We start from the raw sequence: 5,924 nt of genomic DNA on the forward strand, positions 1-5,924 counted from the left end.
TTGAAGGCCCTGGCAGGCTGATGTTGGCTCAGCTTCCACAGCATCCCTCAGACTTCAGGCTATTCCTTGTCATGCTTTTTCTTAGATGACTTCAAGCCATTTCCTACAAAGTAATCTCTCCCTTCCCAAGGGAAAGATCCCCTAGGATAACCAACACAACAGAAATTCAGAGGGCGGCACCAAGGAATGCCCACTTTGGCAAACATACACTAAAACTGGAATGACACAGAGAAGATGAGCATAGCCCCTGTGCAATGATGACACACAAATTTGTGAAGTGTTCTATATTTTCATATGATCCTATATACAGAAAATCCCAAAGATTCCACAAGAAAGCTACTGACATTAATAGAAGGATTCAGCAGCAAAGTAGCAGAATATAAGTTCAACATACAAAAAATCAGTTGGATTCCTCCATGCTAACAAAGAAAACTTAGAAAAGGAAATTAAAGAAACAATACCATTTACAGTAACACCCCCCAAAAGATAAAATACTTAGGAATAAATCTAACCAGGGATGTAAAAGACGTATACTAAGAAAACTACAAAATATTACTACAAGAAACCAAAGGAGATCAATGTGTATGTAAAAATATACCATGCTCATGGATAAGAAGATCTAACATTGTGAAAATGTCAATACTATATAAAATTATTATAGATATAATCCAATCACAACCTAAATTCCAATAGCATTCTTTAAAGAAATGGAAAAACTAATCATCAACTTTATATGGAAAGGAAAGAGGCTGGGATAAGTACAGCACTATTGATGAAGAAGAACAAAGTCGGAGGCCTCACACTACCGGATCTCAGAACCTACTGTATACAGCCCCAGTTGTCAAAACAGACTAGTACTGGTACAATGACAGATATGTAGACCAATGAAACAGAACTGAGAATTCAGACATAAATCCATTCACAATAGGATACTATTCAACAATAAGGAATAACAACAAATCCGTGAAACATCTCACAACATGGATGAATTCGGAGGACATTATGCTCAGTGAAATAAATCAATCACAAAAGGACAAATATTGTATGAGACCATCATTATGAAAAATTTTGAAAATACAAGAAAAGGTTTACACACCAGGAAAAAAAAAAAAAAACAACTACTTCATGGTTACCAGGGTTGGGAGGTGGAGGGAGAGAAAATTACTAGCTAGATAGAAGACATGTGTTAACAGTGAAGGAAGACAATACACAATGTAGGAGAAGTCAGCACAACATGACCAAGGCAAAGGAAGACACTGAGAGAAACGCAAGAGAAAAAGGGCAACTACGGTAATGACCATACCATAGATAATCCTGCAACAATAGTATTAACAAACAATAATTTATGAATGGATACATGGGTAGATAGGTGTGCTAAAGAGGTATGGGAGGGTACAAAGAGGTGTGGGTGTAAGGGAACAAAGCCATCTGCAGATACAGGTTTGGTTGTGGATATTTCTACATACATAATTGTAGGGATTGCATGTATATTGATATAGACGATAGAGCAATACAAGGGGCACAGTTATGGAAATTTCTTAGACATAAACAAATACGTTGCAAGAAGAAGTTCCTAGGCTCAAAGGTGAAGGACCATAGATTCAGGAGACATCTATGTTGATGGGCAAAGCATAGTTCATAAAGACAATGTTCTGCATCCTACTTTGGTGAATAGCATCTAGGGTCTTAAAAGCATGCAAACAGCCATCTAAGACACAACTTTTCTCATCCAAAGCAAAGGAAAATGAAGAAAACCAAAGACTAAAGGGAGCAATTAGTACAAAGAACTAATGAATCATATGAACCATAGCCTACAAAACCCCAAGGTCAGAAGAACTAGATGGTGCTCAGCTACCATGATCAACTGCTCTGACTGGGATCACAACAGAGGGTCCCAGACAGAGCAGGAGAAAAACACAGAACAAAAAATCAAAGTCCCAAAAAGGACCACACTTACTGGTCTGACAGAGACTGGAGGAATCCTTGAAGCTATGACCCTAAGACACCCTTCTTACCTGGAACTGAAGCCATTCCCAAAGACCACCTTTCAGCCAAAGAATAGACTCACTCAAAACTCACTGTCATCAAGTTGATTCTGACTCATAGAGACTACCATTGGGTTTCCAAGGCTGTAAATCTTTACAGAAGCAGTCCACCTCATCTTTCTACCACCAACTTTTCTGGTTACAAGCCAAATGCCTTGACCACTACACTACCAAAGCTCCCATAAGTGTTCCAAGGAACATGTTCCTCTTGGACGTTATTGTTTATTTTATGGGTTATTATTTATTTTAGGAGCTCTAGTGGCATAGTGCCTAAGGCATCTGACTGCTAATCAGAAGGCTGGTGGTTCAAACCCACCAGCCACTCCTCAGAAGGAAGATTGGGCAATCTACTTCCATAGAGATACTGCCTTGGAAACCCAAGGAGGGGTCGCTATGAGTCAGATCTGACTCGCCAGCAGTGAGTTTCGTTTGGTTTAGTATTTATTTTATGTCTACTATTTAGACAGGCCCATAAAATATACAATAACACCTGAGAGGAGCATTTTCCTTGGAACAGTCATGAGATCAAAAGGATGATATTTACTCAAAACCAAAGATGAGATAGCAGGAAGGGGTAGAAAATCCAGAAGACAGAAAATGGAGAACTCAGGGTGGAAAGGAGGAGAGTGCTGACACATTGTGGGGAATGCAACTAATGTCGTGGGACATTTTATGTACAAATTATTGAATGGGAAACTAATTTGCTCTGTAAACTTTCATCTCACCAAAACCAAACTCACTGCCACCAAGTCAATTCTGACTCACAGCGACTCCCATTAGGTTTTCAAGGCTGTAAATCTTTATGGAAGCAGACTGACTCATCTTTCTTCCACAGAGCAGCTGGTGGGTTCAAATGCCTCAACCAGTACACCACCAGAGCTCCTTCAAACTTTCACTTAAAGCACAATAAAAAAGGTAAAAAAAAAAAAAAAAAGTTGCAGGTTACAGCAGTAAGTACATTCACAGGGAACTGCCAGAAATTCCAGCAAGACTGATATGGAACCAAGGATATCATTGCTGACATCAAATGGATCTCAGCTGGAAGCAGAGAATACCAGAAAGATGTTGACCTGTGTTTCATTGACTATACAAAGGCATTCAACTGTGTGGATCATAGAAAATGATGGATAACATTGAGAAGAATGGGAATTCCAGAACACTTAACTGTGCTCATGAGGAACCCGTACATAGACCAAGAGGCAGTCATTGGAATAGAACAAGGGGATACTGAAAGGTTTCAAATCAGGAAAGAAGTGTGTCAAGGTTGTAACTTTCCCCATACTTATTCAATCTGTATGCTGAGCAAATAATCTGAGAAGCTGAACTATATGAAGAAGAACATGACATCAGAATTGAAGGAAGACTCATTAAAAACCTATGATATGCAGATGACACAACCTTGCTTGCTGAAAGTGAAGATGACTTGAAGCACTTACTGATGAATATCAAAGACTACATACAGCCTTTGGTATGGATTACACCTCAACATAAAGATAACAAAAAAACCTCACAACTAGACCAATAAGCAATACCACGATAAACAGAGAAAAGACTGAAGTTGTCAAGGATTTCATTGTACTTGGATCCACGATCAACACCCATGAAAGCAGTGGTCAAGAAATCAAGTGATATACTGCATTGAGCAAAGCTGCTGCAAGAGACCTCTTTAAAGTGTTAAAAAATCAAAGATGGCACTTTGTGGACTAATGTTGGCCTGACCCAAGCCATAGTATTTTCAATCGCCTAATATGTATGCAAAACCTGGACAATGAATAAAGAAGACCAAAGAAGAATTAATGTATTTGAATTGTGGTGTTGGTGAAGAATATTGGATATACCATGGACTGCGCTAGAAGAATGAACAAGTATGTCTTGGAAGAAGTATAGCCAGAGTGCTCCTTAGAAGGAAGGATGGTGAGACTTCGTCATATATACTTTATACATGTTATCAGGAGGGATCAGTTCCTGGAGAAGAATATCTTGCCTGGTCAAGTAGAGGGTCAATGAAAAAGAGGAAGACTCTCAATGAGATGGATTGACACAGTGGCTGCAACCATGGACTCCAATGTAGCCATGCTTATGAAGATGGCACTGGATGGAGCAGTGTTTTGCTCTGTTAAGAGTCAGAACTGCCCCGATGGCCCCTGACAACATTTATTTTCAGATGAGAAAGCACATAGTTTGGGCAACTTCAATAATTGCTATACTGCCATGCTATAGCATGGGTAGTGTGTCATATTCCCTCCTTTGAAAAGTCATTTTAATTGCTATATGCATCAAGCTGAAGGAGCTCTGGTGGCATAGTGCCTAAGGCACTTGACTGCTAACCAGAGGTTGGCAGTTCAAACCCACCAGCCACTCCTTGGAAGGAAGATGGGGCAATCTACTTCTGTAGAGATTTACTACCTCAGAACCCCTGCTATGAGTCAGAATCAACTCAATGGCAATGAGTTTGGTTTGGTTTGTATAACATCAAACTGACGGTGATTAAGATACAGTAAGTTTTACATGAAAAAGTAAAGATAACTTTAAAGCTTTTCATGAGATGCTTTATCAAATGAGCTAAAGATCTAGTATGGAATTAAAAATCACAAGTCCCCCTCACTTGACACTGGAGACACAAAGATACTGTTATAGTAATAAGACATGATGATTAAGTGGAAATGTCTACTCTTCTAAGGCTATGATTTAAAGCTGTACTTTACAAAATGGTAGCCACTAGCCACACGTGGCTATTTAAGTTAATTTAAATTAATTTTCTTAAAAAATAGATTTAACGGACTCTTTGAGACTGGAGTGCTCCCCGAGACTATTGCCCTGAGATATTCTTCAAACTTTGAACTGAAACTAACCTCTGAGTTCACCTTGTACCTAAATAACAGATTGGCTCCTAAAATAAAGAATATCACCTGTAAGTACTGTGCTTCTTTCAAAAAATCACCTATATGAGATCAAACAGTCAACAATTACTTTAAAACAAGGTGTGAATATAAGGGGCCAGGGAAACTAGATTAATGGAAATGGAACAACCAGAACAGAAAGAATGAGAGTGTTCATGCACTGTGAAGAATGCAACTGTTATGGATTGAATTGTGTCCCCCAAAATATGTATTTAACCTCTATACCTGTGGTTATAATCCCATTTGGGAATGGGTTGTCTTTATTATGTTAATGAGACAGAATTAGAGTAGGGTGTGACTTGAGTCAGTCATTGTTTAGACATTAAAAAAAAGATTAAACAAGCAAAGGAGTGAGGAGAGATGGGGTTAAGCTAGATGCCAAGACACAAGGAGATCTCCAAGGAACCAGGAAGCAGAACCTGAAGAGATAAGGACCTTCCTCCAGAGCCAATATGGAAAGCCTTCCCCTACAGCCAACACCCTGAATTTGGACTTCTAGCCTCCTAAACTGTGAGAAAATAAACTTCTGTTTTGTAAAGCCACCCACTTGTGGTATTTCTGTTACAGCAGCACTAGAGAACGAAGACAGCGAACAATGTCACTGAACTACTTGTGTAGAACTTGTTGAACGGGAACTTAAACTGCTATGTAAATCTTCATTGAAAACACAATCAAACAGTATTTTCCAAAAGTTAAGTACATCTCAAGTACTCAGTGGTCATTTATGACTAAAGGCTACCATGCCAAACAGTATAGAATACTTCCATCATTACAGCAAGTTCTATAGACAGCATTGATTCCAGAAATATCCAGGGTAGAAATCCTCTATATCACATCTAGAAAGAAGCCTCCTTGAATTATCTCTCAGGTGTGAAAGCTTGGTGAGGGCAATGCCACCTTCTCCCAGGAATGTCGCCAACTTGAAAAAAGTAGAATATAAGTCATCTACACTTAGAGAGGGAGCTCTGGTAGCATAGTG

At 39.0% G+C, this 5,924-nt stretch overlaps 1 protein-coding gene and 1 non-coding gene across 2 annotated transcripts in view; one reads left to right on the plus strand and one right to left on the minus strand.

Annotated features, from left to right (window-relative positions):
- The window catches only part of CTPS2 (CTP synthase 2), a 127,165-nt gene that overhangs the window by 23,962 nt on the left and 97,279 nt on the right, over positions 1-5,924 (minus strand). The gene's annotated exons all lie outside the window — the stretch shown is intronic.
- On the plus strand, positions 185-292 carry LOC122152004. The gene has a single exon (XR_006164368.1). It is a non-coding gene; the product is annotated as a U6 spliceosomal RNA (small nuclear RNA).

Source organism: Orycteropus afer, unplaced genomic scaffold, assembly GCF_000298275.1.
Source record: "Orycteropus afer afer isolate SDZICR_OR568_19922 unplaced genomic scaffold, OryAfe1.0 scaffold01073, whole genome shotgun sequence".
NCBI lineage: Eukaryota > Metazoa > Chordata > Mammalia > Tubulidentata > Orycteropodidae > Orycteropus > Orycteropus afer.